Source organism: Lynx rufus, unplaced genomic scaffold (assembly GCF_022079265.1).
Source record: "Lynx rufus isolate CCGP_SWC_20201006 ecotype Redwood Valley unplaced genomic scaffold, mLynRuf1.p SCAF_3, whole genome shotgun sequence".
Taxonomy (NCBI): Eukaryota; Metazoa; Chordata; class Mammalia; order Carnivora; family Felidae; genus Lynx; species Lynx rufus.
In genome coordinates, this window is record NW_025814845.1 from 159,710,454 (window position 1) to 159,726,820 (window position 16,367).

At 35.7% G+C, this 16,367-nt stretch overlaps 1 protein-coding gene across 1 annotated transcript in view; it reads left to right on the top strand.

Moving 5' to 3' along the window:
* ADAM2 (ADAM metallopeptidase domain 2) overlaps positions 1-16,367 on the top strand; it is a 140,936-nt gene that overhangs the window by 50,397 nt on the left and 74,172 nt on the right. The window lies entirely within an intron of this gene.

The following is a 16,367-nucleotide window of genomic DNA, read 5'->3' on the forward strand; positions in this document are numbered from 1 at the left end:
TTTAAATTGATTTTCAAAACACAAGTGAAGACATAAAGAATTGAACCAATCAAATGGTGACACAAATTTCATCTTTACAATTCATAAATCACAGTTTGGAAAAGGTAGCTTATATTTATGACACATCATTACCTAGTCTCATGAGCTTGAATTAGACTGATTTACCTAGTCACTTTCAAAACTGAAAATCATAAGATCCTCTCATGGAGCAGGACCTTAAATGATTAGCAAAAAATAGAACATAACTCAGTCTCTTTTAAAGCAGGTTAGCTACCAAGTGGAGGTAAATGCCATCATTTACTAGAAAGTATGTGGATCATGGGAGAAGCAATCAAAGAAGATCCCTTTCTTATCCTCCATACTTTGTTGGGATAATCATTGCCTGACCCTTTTCTGGAAAAATCATTAGCAGCCAATATTTGTAGGAGTGATATGTCAAAGAAAAACAATTGAGGTTCTGTCCTCCAATGTTTATTTTTTATTTTTATATTTTTCAAGTCTTAATTTAAATTCCAGTTAGTTAAAATATAGTGTAATATTAGTTTGAGGAGTAGAATTTAGTGATTCATTACTTACATATAATACCTGTTGTTCATCACAAACAGTGCCCTCCTTAATACCCATCACCCATGTCTCCCATTTAGCCCAACCCCTCCACTGTCCTCCCCTCCAGCAACCCTCCATTTGTTCTCTATAGTTAAGTTGTTTCTTGGTTGGCCTTTCCCCCATGTTCATTTGTTTCATTTCTTAAATTCTACATATGAATGAAATCATATGGTGTTTGTCTTTCTCTGACTGAATTATTTCTCTTGGCCTAATATACTCTAACTGTATCCAAATTGTTGCAAGTGGCAAGATTTCATTCTTTTTTTTTATGTTTGAGTAATATTCCATTGTATATATACCACATCTTCTTTATCCAGTCATCAGTCAATGGACAATTTGGGCAGTTTCCATAATTGGCGATTATTGATAATGCTGCTATAAACAACAGGTTGTATTTGCCTCTTCAAATCAGTATTTTTGTACCCTTTGGGTAAACACCTGTGGTTTTATGTGGAATCATAGGGTAGTTGCATTTTTAACTTTTTGAAGAAACTCCATACTGTTTTCCAGAGTAGCTGCACCAGTTTGCATTCCCCCAATAGTGTGAGAGTGTTTCCTTTTTTTCCTGACAGATGTGAGGTGGTGTCTTATCATGGTTTTGATTTGTATTTCCCTGATGATCGGTATGTTGGTATCTTTTCAGGTGTCTGTTAGCCATCTGGATGTATTCTTTGGAAGAATGTCTATTCATGTGTTCTACCCATTTCTTAACTGGATTGTTTTGTGTTTTGTTGATTTGATAAGTTGTTTATAGGTTTTGGTACTAACCCTTTATCAGATAATGTTGTTTGAAAATATCTTCTCCCATTTCAAAGTTTGTGTTTTAGTTTTGTTGATTGTTTCCTTCACTGTGGTGAAGCTTTTTATCTTGATCAAGTCCCAATAGTTCATTTTTGCCTTTGTTTCCCTTGCCTCCAGAGACCTACATAGTAGGAAGTCTATGGCTGAGGTCAAAGAGGTTGCTGCCTATATTCTACTCTAGGATTTTGATGGTTTCCTGTCTCACATTTAGATCTTTCATTCATTTTGAATTTATTTTTGTGTATGTAAGAAAGTGGTTTAGTTTTGTTATTTTGCATGTTGTTGTTCGGTTTTCCCAGCACCATTTGTTGAAGAGACTGACTTTTTTCCATTGAATAATTTTTCTTGCTTCCTTGACGATGAGTTGATCGTATAGTTGTGGGTCCATTTCTGAGTTTTCTATGTTGTTCCATTGATCTGTACGTCTGTTTTTGTTGTTGTTGTTTGTTGTTTTTTTTTGTTTTGTGTTTTGTGCCAATACCATGCTGCCTTGATAATTACAGCTTCGTAATATATCTGGAAGTCCAGAATAGTGACGTCTCCAGGTTTGCTTTTCTTTTTCAAAATGGCATTTGGTATTCAGGGTCTTTTGTGGTTCCATACAAATTTTAAGATTGTTTGTTCTAGCTCTGTGAGAAATGCTGGTGATATTTTGATGGGAATTGCATTAAATGTGTAGATTGCTTTGGGTAGTATAGACATTTTAACAATAGTTCTCTCAATCCATAAGCATGGTATGTTTTTCCATGTCTTTGTGTCCTTTCAAATTCTTTCATAAGTGTTCTATAGTTTTCAGAGTATAAATCTTTTACCTTTTTCTGTATCTATTGAGAGGATCATATGGTTCCTATCCTTTCTTTTATTAATGTGATGTATCATGTTGATTGATTTGTGAATATGAACAACACTTGCAGCCCAGGAATAAATACCACTTGAATGATTCTTTTAATGTACTGTTCTATTCAATTTGCTAGTATTTTGTTGAGACGTTTTGCATCCATTCGTCAGGGGTACAGGCCTGTAATTCTCTTTTAGTGAGGTCTTTGGTTTTGGGATCAACATACTACTGGCCTTGTAGAATGAGTTTGTAAATTTTCCTTCTGTTTGTATTTTTTGGAACAGTTTGAGAAGAATGGGTACTTTGAGTTTAATATTAACTCATCTTTAAATGTTTGGTAGAATTGCCCTGGGAAGCCATTTGGCCATGGACATTTGTTTGTTGGGAAATTTTTTATTACTGATTCAAATTCTTTGCTGGTTGTGGATCTGTTCGAATTTTCTACTTCTTCCTGTTTCCATTTTGGTAGTTTATATGTTTTTAGGAATTTATCAATTTCTTCCAGATTGCCCAGTTTTTTGACATATAATTTTTCATAATGTTCTCTTATAATTGCTTGTATTTCTGTAGTGTTGTTTAAGATCTCTCTCATTCATGATTTTATTTGAGTCCTTTATCTTTCTTTTTTTATAAGTCTGTCTAGGAGGTTATCAATTTTATTAATTCTTTCATGGAACCAACTCCTGGTTTCATTGATTTGTTCTCCTGGCTTTTATTGTTTTTGTTGTTTATTTGTTTATATATAATTTATTTTCATTCTAATCTTTATTATTTCTCTTCTGCTAGTATTAGGGTTTATTTGTTGTTCTTTACCTAGCCCTTTTAGGTGTAAGGTTAGGTTGTGTATTTGAGATGCTTCTTGTTTCTTGAGGTAGAACTTTATTGCTCTATACTTCCCTCTTAGGACTGCTTTTACTGCATTCCAAAAGTTTTGGACCACAATTTTTTAATTTTTGTTTCCATGTATTTTTAGATTTCTTCTTTGATTTCCTGGTTGTCCCATTCATTATTTAGTAGGATGTTCTTTAACCTCCATGTATTTGTGGTCTTTCCAAATTTTTTATTGTGGTTGATTTCAAGTTTTATGAAATTGTGGTCTGAAAATACACATGCTACAATGTCAATCTTTTTGTACTTGTTGAGGTCTGATTTGTGACCTAGTATGTGATCTATTCTGGAGAATGTTCCATGTGCATTTGAAAAGAATGTGTATTCTGCTAGTTTAGGATAAAATGTTCTGATTATATTTGTTAAGTACATCTGGTCCATGTGTAATTCAAAGCCATTGTTTCCATGTTGATTTTCCACTTGATCTGTCCATTGGTATAAGTGGGGTGTTAGAGTACTCTACTACTATTGTATTATTATCAATGAGTTCCTTTATGTATGTTATTAGTTTTTTTAAATATATTAGAGTTTCCAAGTTAGGGTCATATATATTGACAATTTATTGATCTTGTTGGATAGACCCCTTTGTTATTATAGAATGCCCTTATTCATCTTTCAATACAGGTTCAGTTTAAAATCTATTTTGTCTGATATAACTACTCAATATTGCTACTCTGGATATCTTTTAATTCCATTAGCATGATAAACCATTCTCCATTCCCTCAATTTCAATCTGCAAATATCTTTAGGTTTAAAATGAGTCTCTTGTAGGCAGCATATAGATGTGTCTTGTTTTTTATCCACTCTGACACTTTATGTCTTTTGATTAGACGATTTAATCAATTTATATTCAGAGTGATTATTGATAGATATCAATTTAATGCCATTGTATTATCAGTAAAGTAATTGCTTCTGGAGATTTTCTCTGTTTCTTTCTGGTGTTTGTTGCTCTTGGTCTTTCTTTCCCATTCAAAGAGTCTCATTTAATATTTTTTGCAGGGTAAGTTTAGTGGTCATACACCTATTTAGTCTTTGTGTGGGAAACTCTTTATCTCTCTTTTTGTTCTGAATGATAGCCTTCCTGGATAGAATACTCTTGGGTGCAGATTTTTCCCATTCAGCAGATTAAATATATCATGCCATTCCTTTCTTGTCTGCCACATTTTTGTGGAGTGATCTGCTGCTAACCTTATTTGTGTTCCCTTGTAAGTTAAGGACTTCTGTCTTGCTGCTGTTAGGATTTTTTTTCTTTATCTCTATATTTTGCAAATTTAACTACAATATGTCTTGGTGTTGGCCTGCTTTTGTTGATTTTGATGGGAGTTCTCTGTGCCTCCTGGATTTGGATGTCTGTTTCCTTTCCCGGATTAGGGAAGTTTTCAGCTATACTTTGCTCAAATAAACCTTCTGCCTCACTTCCCTCTCTTCTTCTGGGCTCCTATGATGCAAATGTTATTATGCTTTATGGAGTCACTGAGGAACCTATGGCAATATTTGTGATTCAATATTTTTCTTTCCTTCTTCTTTTCAGCTTCATTCCCCCCCCCTCCAAATTTTATCTTCTATATCACTTATTCATTCCTTTGCTTCTTCCATCCTTGTAGTAATTACAAGTCATTTTCACATTTCAGTTATAGCATTTTTTATTTAGGTCTGACTAGTTTTTTAGGTCTTTTACCTATGCAGTAAGGGACTCTCTGGTGTCTTTCTCAAACCCAGCTAGTATCCTTATGATTGTTGTTTCAAATTCTTTATCAGACTTCTTTGTTTCAATTATATCCCTGGCCATGACCTTTTCTCATTCTTTCTTTTGGGATGAATTCCTCCATCTTGGATTTTATCTAGGTCTCTGTCTTCTGCGTGTTAGGAAATCCTGTTATATTTTCTGCTCCTGAGAGTAATGGCTTTATAAAGAAGAAGTCATCTACTGTCCATGACCTGCCACTTCAGGGTGTGTCTCTGGTATGCTGTGTCAACTCTGCTGCTGTGTTTTGGCTGTTCTTTCCCTTAAGTCAGTCCTCTGCAGAGTTTTTCCTTGTCTGCAGTGTAGAGTGTTTGGACCTTCTCTAGAGTGTGATGAGTTGTAACTAGTTGTGCTCTTTTCTGCTTGTTAAAAGAGACCTAATGCTATTTCCACTAGAACTGAAACTTTGCCAAGCTCTAAGGTCAGTTATATATGGTATGTGCTAGGAGTTTGTGCTAATCTCCTAGGGGAGGGGTCAGCTACTCTGGTTCTCAGGCACACCTGATCTAGAAAAGCAGCACCCACAGAATGCATTGGGTGAGGCTTGGTATAAGCAGTTTAAGCAGTCACTTTTGGCACTGTGTTGCTTATTGAAATTAGTTTATGCTGAGGGACAGTGGAAAAAAGTGGCACCAGCCACTTCCCTCAATCTGGAGAAGTGAATTCATGCCTGCTACTGTCTGGGAAACCCTCCCAGAAGAGCAAACAAGCTCCGCTTGTGTGTACCAGGCATTCATCAGATCCCTGCCTTCACCCTGACTGCGTTCAGGACATTTGCCCACCCAGGAGTACAGTGCATAAGTGTTTTATTTCAGGCAAGCAGGCTGAGTTTTAAAACTCCCAACTTTAGGGGCGCCTGGGTGGCGCAGTCGGTTAAGCGTCCGACTTCAGCCAGGTCACGATCTCGCGGTCCGTGAGTTCAAGCCCCGCGTCAGGCTCTGGGCTGATGGCTCAGAGCCTGGAGCCTGTTTCCGATTCTGTGTCTCCCTCTCTCTCTGCCCCTCCCCCGTTCATGCTCTGTCTCTCTCTGTCCCAAAAATAAATAAAAAACATTGAAAAAAAAAATTTAAAAAAAAAAAAAAAAAAAAAAAAAAAACTCCCAACTTTAGGGACCTGGCATGGCAGGGCTCACACTATTCCTTTGGTGGAGGATCTCACTTTGCTGGTACTGATGCAAGTTTGTTCTAAACTGGCAGTCACACCAAAGCACAAGTGGGTGGATTTTGGAGTAAAGCACAGCAGAGAATCAGTGTCCAGATTATCTGCCCTCAGTAGGTGTCTCTGTACCTATGTTGAGTAGCAGGGAAGGGTAATGGTGCCCACCAGCTCTTTCATCCCTGGAGAGGCAATTCCACCTCTCTCAGATTCACTCCAAGAAAGAGGAACTGTCTCTCCCAGTGCATCCCAGGGGATCCTTAGATTGTTTCATCTACTACTGAGCTATCTGTTCTTCTCCATAGTAGCAATGCAGCACCCACTGGGCTCCACACAAGCCAGATCCTGGACCTCTAAAATTCCAATCTTTGAGCCCTACTGGTTGTAAAAACTCATGAAAATCAGCCCTTCTTGTTTTCCCAGTTAATATCCTTGGGAAAATATTTCCCTTGTGTGTTCCCCTGTGTGCTCTTTTCTGTGTCTTGCCTCCCTCTGTGACCAGGGCCCCCTCCCTTCCATAGCAGCCATGATCCTTTCCTTCTCCAAAATCACATCTCTACACTTCATACCTTCCATGATGTGGCCTCTTCTCTCCCTCTAGTTGTGAAATTTGTTCTGTCAATCCTCATATTGATTTCTTGGGTATTCAGAATGATTTGATATTTATGTAGCTGTGTTCGAGGGATGGGGCAAGTCTAGGGTCCTCCTATTTCTCTGCAATCTTAGCTCCTTTCTCTCTTCTTATGTTTAAACACCCATAACCCTCCATACCTCATCTTCCTAGGCTGTGGAATAAAATCTAAGATCTATATCCCTCCAATGCTGCTCTTTCTTAAAAGTTTATAGATGAAACCACAACCCAGGTGATTTTTGGATGAATAGAAGCATGTAATAATAGTTAAAAGAAGATGTTTTATGTCTTGCAACTCTTTTTCCTGGGACTCATCCACTTGTCACTCACAAATTTGCTCATTCACAAGGACTGACACAAGCTAGTTCTTGGTCTCAAGGTTGCTATACATTATATATTACCAGACACGTTATCTGTTGACCTCAATTATGGACTGTGTAGATCCTGAGTAGTAAACTTCCTCAGAAGAAAACACAGCACACAATACATACCACTTGAAGCAGAACTATTAGTAGTTATAGAAACTTCAAAAAAAGGTATAAGGTATCATAGAAAAGGGTTTGTTGGAAATATTAAGTACAAAAATATAATAATAATTATAATAAATTACACAAGATGTTAGGTTAAATCAGAATCAGAACCTTTCCCAGAAGACATCAGAAAAATTATAAGAAAGGTAAAATAAAAGTTAAGAGATGCGGATTATTGAAGTAGAAGTGCCAATATCTAGATATTAAGAGTAATGTAGATAATAATTAAAAAGTCATAAGAAAACTTTTGAAGGAAAGATGAAAATAAATTTCACCACTTTATAGCCACTATCAGATCAACAAAATCCTTAGGCCAACAAATTCCTTCTGGAGTCTCCCCATGATCCTTTATGCTGGATCATCTGGCAGGAGGGGAGAAAACTGGGTTGTCAGATGAAAGGAAATAAAAAGTCAAAATAGAATAGATAAAAAATGCACGCTGACAATGATATAAAAATATTAAATACAAAAAAAATGGCTTTGTTTCCAAAAAAAGAACTCATATAATAAAAAAGAAGTTCCATAGTGGGAAAAATCACATTGAATAAAAAAAGTGTATTCTTTTTACATACATAAAAGTACTTTAAATAGATATAATTAGTACCTAAAAAAATTCATTCAAATATAAAATTTTTTGTCACATGTGAATAAGAACAATTTCGTTCTTTTTTCCTCTCTAATACATATGTGTTTAATTTAATTTATTTTCCTATTGAATTCATGAGGATCTTAATAATATTCAGTGGAAATAGTAGAACAATGTTAGTTGAACTTATAGTAGACATTCTTGTATCATTCTTGATTTTAGGAAAAAAACTTTCAATATTTCACTATTAGGTATTATGTTTTCTAGATTATTATAGACACTTTACAATGTAATAAGGAGGCTCAGTTTTATTTCTAATTTTCATAGCTTTTCAAAATGTATTTTATTTTATATCTCATCTTTAATTTTTAAAAGAGAAATTAATCCCATTTAAATTTATTTGAAGTTTTTTTTCTGTCCCAGTTTAGTAGCACAAATTTTTTACTAGTTATTGACACACTCATGCAGATATTTTTCTTACTTTTTTGAAATGTTGTCTTTCTTATATAAAATTAAATTTTCCTGTGTAATATTATAGAGATGTCAATGAAATCCTAATCAAAATCTCAGCAGGCTTTATTTTTTTTTCGTAAAAATTGACAACCTGATGCAAAAGTTTTGTATACAAATATATTTTAAAAAGATAAAAAATAAGTTTTGAAATTGAGGAAAAGCAGAAGATAAAAATTTCTGAAAACTACAGTAATTAAGATATTGAAGTGTAGGGGCGCCTGGGTGGCGCAGTTGGTTAAGTGTCCGACTTCAGCCAGGTCACGATCTTGCGGTCCGTGAGTTCGAGCCCCGCATCGGGCTCTGGGCTGATGGCTCAGAGCCTGGAGCCTGTTTCCGATTCTGTGTCTCCCTCTCTCTCTGCCCCTCCCCCGTTCATGCTCTGTCTCTCTCTGTCCCAAAAATAAATAAATGTTGAAAAAAAAAATTAAAAGAAAAAAAAGATATTGAAGTGTAAATAAATGGATCAATGTAACAAAATAGGAAATCTAAAAATAGACCCAGGCATATATATAATCAAATGATTTTTTTTATATATATGAAATTTATTGACAAATTGGTTTCCATACAACACCCAGTGCTCATCCCAAAAGATGCCCTCCTCAATACCCATCACCCACCCTCCCCTCCCTCCCACCCCCCATCAACCCTCAGTTTGTTCTCAGTTTTTAAGAGTCTCTTATGCTTTGGCTCTCTCCCACTCTAACCTCTTTTTTTTTTTTTCCTTCCCCTCCCCCATGGGTTCCTGTTAAGTTTCTCAGGATCCACATAAGAGTGAAACCATATGGTATCTGTCTTTCTCTGTATGGCTTATTTCACTTAGCATCACACTCTCCAGTTCCATCCACGTTGCTACAAAAGGCCATATTTCATTTTTTCTCATTGCCACATAGTATTCCATTGTGTATATATACCACAATTTCTTTATCCATTCATCAGTTGATGGACATTTAGGCTCTTTCCATAATTTGGCTATTGTTGAGAGTGCTGCTATAAACATTGGGGAACAAGTGCCCCTATGCATCAGTACTCCTGTATCCCTTGGATAAATTCCTAGCAGTGCTATTGCTGGGTCATAGGGTAGGTCTATTTTTAATTTTCTGAGGAACCTCCACACTGCTTTCCAGAGCGGCTGCACCAATTTGCATTCCCACCAACAGTGCAAGAGGGTTCCCGTTTCTCCACATCCTCTCCAGCATCTATAGTCTCCTGATTTGTTCATTTTGGCCACTCTGACTGGCGTGAGGTGATACCTGAGTGTGGTTTTGATTTGTATTTCCCTGATAAGGAGCGACGCTGAACATCTTTTCATGTGCCTGTTGGCCATCTGGATGTCTTCTTTAGAGAAGTGTCTATTCATGTTTTCTGCCCATTTCTTCACTGGGTTATTTGTTTTTCAGGTGTGGAGTTTGGTGAGCTCTTTATAGATTTTAGATACTAGCCCTTTGTCCGATATGTCATTTGCAAATATCTTTTCCCATTCCGTTGGTTGCCTTTTAGTTTTGTTGGTTGTTTCCTTTGCTGTGCAGAAGCTTTTTATCTTCATAAGGTCCCAGTAATTCACTTTTGCTTTTAATTCCCTTGCCTTTGGGGATGTGTCGAGTAAGAGATTGCTACGGCTGAGGTCAGAGAGGTCTTTTCCTGCTTTCTCCTCTAAGGTTCTGATGGTTTCCTGTCTCACATTTAGGTCCTTTATCCATTTTGAGTTTATTTTTGTAAATGGTGTGAGAAAGTGGTCTAGTTTCAACCTTCTGCATGTTGCTGTCCAGTTCTCCCAGCACCATTTGTTAAAGAGGCTGTCTTTTTTCCATTGGATGTTCTTTCCTGCTTTGTCAAAGATGAGTTGGCCATACGTTTGTGGGTCTAGTTCTGGGGTTTCTATTCTATTCCATTGGTCTGTGTGTCTGTTTTTGTGCCAATACCATGCTGTCTTGATGATGACAGCTTTGTAGTAGAGGCTAAAGTCTGGGATTGTGATGCCTCCTGCTTTGGTCTTCTTCTTCAAAATTCCTTTGGCTATTCGGGGCCTTTTGTGGTTCCATATGAATTTTAGGATTGCTTGTTCTAGTTTCGAGAAGAATGCTGGTGCAATTTTGATTGGGATTGCATTGAATGTGTAGATAGCTTTGGGTAGTATTGACATTTTGACAATATTTATTTTTCCAATCCATGAGCAGGGAATGTCTTTCCATTTCTTTAAATCTTCTTCAATTACCTTCATAAGCTTTCTATAGTTTTCAGCATACAGATCCTTTACATCTTTGGTTAAATTTATTCCTAGGTATTTTATGCTTCTTGGTGCAACTGTGAATGGGATCATTTTCTTTATTTGTCTTTCTGTTGCTTCATTGTTAGTGTATAAGAATGCAACTGATTTCTGTACATTGATTTTGTATCCTGCAACTTTGCTGAATTCATGTATCAGTTCTAGCAGACTTTTGGTGGAGTCTATCGGATTTTCCATGTATAATATCATGTCATCTGCAAAAAGCGAAAGCTTGACTTCATCTTTGCCAATTTGGATGCCTTTGATTTCCTTTTGTTGTCTGATTGCTGATGCTAGAACTTCCAGCACTATGTTAAACAACAGCGGTGAGAGTGGGCATCCCTGTCATGTTCCTGATCTCAGGGAAAAAGCTCTCAGTTTTTCCCCGTTGAGGATGATGTTAGCTGTGGGCTTTTCATAAATGGCTTTTATGATCTTTAAGTATGTTCCTTCTATCCCGACTTTCTCAAGGGTTTTTATTAAGAAAGGGTGCTGGATTTTGTCAAAGGCCTTTTCTGCATCGATTGACAGGATCATATGGTTCTTCTCTTTTTTTTTGTTAATTGATGTATCACGTTGATTGATTTGCGAATGTTGAACCAGCCCTGCATCCCAGGAATGAATCCCACTTGATCATGGTGAATAATTCTTTTTATATGCTGTTGAATTCGATTTGCTAGTATCTTATTGAGAATTTTTGCATCCATATTCATCAGGGATATTGGCCTGTAGTTCTCTTTTTTTATTGGGTCTCTGTCTGGTTTAGGAATCAAAGTAATACTGGCTTCATAGAATGAGTCTGGAAGTTTTCCTTCCCTTTCTATTTCTTGGAATAGCTTGAGAAGGATAGGTATTATCTCTGCTTTAAATGTCTGGTAGAACTCCCCTGGGAAGCCATCTTTGATAACCGATTCAATTTCTTCGCTGGTTATGGGTCTGTTCAAGCTTTCTATTTCCTCCTGATTGAGTTTTGGAAGAGTGTGGGTGTTCAGGAATTTGTCCATTTCTTCCAGGTTGTCCAATTTGTTGGCATATAATTTTTCATAGTATTCCCTGATAATTGTTTGTATCTCTGAGGGATTGGTTGTAAGAATTCCATTTTCATTCATGATTTTATCTATTTGAGTCATCTCCCTTTTCTTTTTGAGAAGCCTGAAGCCTGGCTAGAGGTTTGTCAATTTTGTTTATTTTTTCAAAAAACCAACTCTTGGTTTCGTTGATCTGCTCTACAGTTTTTTTAGATTCTATATTGTTTATTTCTGCTCTGATCTTTATTATTTCTCTTCTGCTGGGTTTAGGCTGCCTTTGCTGTTCTGCTTCTATTTCCTTTAGGTGTGCTGTTAGATTTTGTATTTGGGATTTTTCTTGTTTCTTGAGATAGGCCTGGATTGCTATGTATTTTCCTCTCAGGACTGCCTTCGCTGCGTCCCAAAGCATTTGGATTGTTGTATTTTCATTTTCGTTTGTTTCCATATATTTTTTGATTTCTTCTCTAATTGCCTGGTTGACCCACTCATTCGTTAGTAGGGTGTTCTTTAACCTCCATGCTTTTGGAGGTTTTCCAGACTTTTTCCTGTGGTTGATTTCAAGCTTCATAGCATTGTGGTCTGAAAGTATGCATGGTATGATTTCAATTCTTGTAAACTTATGAAGGGCTGTTTTGTGACCCATAATCAAATGATTTTTGACAAGTTGTCAAGGCAATTTCAGTCATACAATAAAAAAAAGAGTAATAAAATTAAAATCACATCTTCATAAGAAAATTTAAATCAAAAGCATTGTTGGGGCACCTGGGTGCCTCAGTCAGATAAGTGTCTGACTCTTGATTTTGTCTCAGGTCGTGGTCTCCTGGTTGATGGGATCCAGTCCTGTGTCAGGCTCTGTCCTGACATCATGGAGCTTCTTGGAATTCTCTCTTTCCCTCTCTCTCTCTCTGTCCCTGTTCCTTCCTCCACTTCAAAATAAATAAACAAACATCTAAAAATCAATTAATCAATCAATCAAAAGCATTGTTTAAGAGAACATGATGGGAAATTGATAATATCTAAAGACATTACTAAGGTAATTAATGCTAAAGGAAAAGGGGAGTAACGTCAGAGTAGTTAAGGGAAATTAGTACCTAATGAACCTTGCAGAAAATAAAGCTGCAAATCAGTGAACTAATTATTCAATCTAAAATATGTGAAAAGATAGAAACAAAATAACATTAAAACATATGGAAGCCAGGAAATAGTGAACATAAAGCAGAAATCTATGCAAGACAGACTATATATAGGTAGGATAGAAATATTTCAAAAAAACACAAGGCCTTAAAAAACTAAAAACAATTACATTTCTGGCAAAACTATTTTTTATAAAATAGAGTAGAAATTCATTAATAAAATTATAAAAATAAAGAGGAAATACTACAGATGTAGGTAACATTAAGAAGATAATAGAAAGAGTTATGAGAAACAAAATTTAAAATGTAGACAAATACTACATTGTTAATGGAAGTCCATAATTTACTAAAAGTTGCACAAGAAGAATTAGAAATTCAGAAAAACACCAAATTATTAAAGGAATTAATTTATTATTTAAAAAATCACATAAGGAAAATAAACAATGCTTTTAGGCATTCTATGCAATTTTAAGGGAACTGATTATTTCAGTCTTATATGTTTATAGAAAATAGACAAAAGAGAAAATACTCTACAGACTTGGAAATCAGAATTACCATAATACCAAAAGAAGATGGAACACAAAAGGAAATTAGAGAATAATTTATCCACAAACATAGAAGAGAAGCAAAACCATAAATCAAAAATCCTAACCAACTGAACCTAGCAGTTTATAAAGATATTAGACCATGCCCAAGGTGATTTTGTCCAAAGAATGAAGGATTATTTAATCTTAGAAAATCTATTTACATCATTTAACTGAAGGTACTGTCATAATATTATTTCAGTTAATGGCATTTACTAGTAAGAACACAGATGAGGATAATATAGTAAAAATTGATGGGATGTAGAGTGGGCTATTTTAGCTAAGGTGATCATTCAGAGAAAAACTTTGAGGAGAAAATATTTGAGAGGAAGCATGGATGATGAGGCAAAGGCAGTTATGGCAAGGTCTAACAGAGCCCACCAGAAAGATCATTAAATTCAAAGGCTTTCAAATGGAAATGAATATCATGAATAAGATGGCCATAAAAATAGTAATTTTATTGAAGTCAGAAAGCTTCTAGTTATATAGGGTCTTACAGATCTTGGTAAATGATTTTGGATTTCATTCTCTTTACAATGAAAAAGCACTGGAAGTTTTAAGCCCACCAGAAGTATTTTTCTTATGGGAGACTAATTGTTGAGCAATAAGGATCCAAAGCAAGGAGACCAGATAGAGACAGTTGCAGGTGAATGATATAAACTGGTGTTTTATACTTGGATGTGTGAGTAGATTTTGTCCATTATATATTATGAAAATATAACAAAAGGACATACCAACTTATTGAATACATAGTATGTATGATAGAAGTATAAATGATTATTCCTCAGATTTGTCTTAAAAAACTAGGCAGAGGAACAGGGACTAAGAAGCATAGGTGAGGTAGAAGTGTAGAAGAGTATTACTTTGAACGTGAACTTGTAAAGTTAGAATGATGATTAATTTTATATGTAAGGTTGGAAAGTTTTGATGAAATTAATATTTAAATTGATAAAATTTGAGTAAAACACATTGTCCTCCATAACATGAGGGGGCCTCATCCAATCAGTTGAAGGCCTGATTAGAACAAAAAGATCGTCCTTCTCAAGCAAGAAGGAATTCTTTAGCAGACTGCCTTCAGATTTCATCTGCACCACGGTGTTCAGCCTGCTGGCCCTCAAGCTGGAACTGCATCATTGGCTCTCCTGGGTCCTCAGGCTGCTGACCCACTCTGCAGGTTTTGGACTCACCAGCTTCCATAATTGCGTTAGCCAATTTCTTATAATACATCTCTTTCTCTCTGACTTTCTCTCTCTCTCTCTCTCTCTCTCTCTCTCTGTTATTGGTACTATTTCTCTGGAGAGCCCAAATTAATTCAATGGCTCCTACATAAACATAAAATATATATACTTAAACATTAAAAGATACATGCATCATAGAGACGATGATGATGATAGATGATAGATAGATATAATATAGCTTTGTGGGACTGATTTGCTAAATTCACATGCTTCTGTTATCTCCCTGGTACATTTCACTTGTGGCTGCTCTTTTTAGTTCCAGCAGTGGAGGCCAAGGCAGTGGAGAACAGAGTATGAGAAAATAAAACTACTTTATTTGGTTTCAAACTCTTGAACCCACAGCTTCACCAGAGGAAGGGAAAAGTGCTCCTCTTTCAGAATTTTGTCTTTGTAATTTCCCCCTTTTGGCCACTTTGGTGCTGCTACAGTCACTGAAGAATCATCTGATGGATGGGGAATGAAAGAACAGAAGGAATAGGAAAAAGAAACAGGACATTTTCACTTTTCCCTGAGATTTAAGAGTTTCCTTTCCCACTCTTCAATTCAGAACTACAGAATTTCTCCTGGTTCTCTGTCTGCACTACAGTGCTCACTTCCAAATTCAGACTATTTTGCTTTTAGGCCAGGAGAGACCAACTAACTGGTACTTTGGGTGTTTGTTCTTCCCTTCTGAATGCTGATACTTTCAGGCTTGTCAAATACTTTCTCTCTATTCTGTCCAGGTTGAATAGTTGAGTTCAAGTGGGAGAGATAGACTGGCATTTGTTTACTCCATCTTTCTGGTAATGGAATCTGTACATTGAAATTTAAACAATGAAAATTTATACAATGTAAATACTAAACAAAAACAATTTATCTTGGGTATATTAATAGCAAATAAAGTAGACGTCTTAATCAGGTTGGGCTGCCATAGCTAAATAACATAGATTAAACAACATTTATTTTCTTATAATTCTAGAGGCTGGAAGTCTGAGATGAGAGTGCCAGCATAGTCAGATTCTGGTGAGAGCTCTCTTTCTTGCTTTCAGGCATCCACCTTCTCTTGTGTCCTCACTTGGTGGGGAGGAGTAGGGAAAGAAATAGAAAGAGAGAGATCTTCTTTTTTAAGGCCACAGTTTTATCAGATGCCCATATTTAACCTTAATTATTTCCTGAATACCCTGTCTTCAAATACAATCATATTGGTCACACTGGAGGCTAGGGCTTCAACATAGGATTTTGCAGCAGACACAATTAAATCCATAGCAGTAGACTTTAAAACAGGATGTGTTATGAGCAATAAAGAGGAATATTAAATGATGATCACAGGAATTGAGAGAAAGACATAGCAATTATAATGTTGTATGCACCTAATTACGTTGCTTCAATATATACAAAGCAAATGTGACAGAATAAAATAAAAAAGACATCCATAATAGTACTTGAGAATGAAGAAAAATCTAAATCAGCAGTGCCCTATTTTCCATTTTGTTGAAATGTATTTAAAGGTTGTATACCAAAGAGCAGCAGAATATTATTTTATTTATAACTCCATCAAAGTATATTTAATACAAAAATTTATACATGTTTAATGTATACACTTTGATGAGTTTAACATCTGCATAAATCTATACCATCACCACAAACAAGGGAATAAACATACCCATCACCTACAAAAGATGTCTTCTGTTCTCTTGCTTTTTATTATTTACCAAAATAAATAATATAGTGATAAATAAAGTAGTATCAATATAAGATGATTGAAATCTTACAGAGAATATTTTCTTTCTTTTTCTGAGATAATTGTCTTTATTTATTTTTTAAATATAATTTGTTGTCAAATGGCTAAC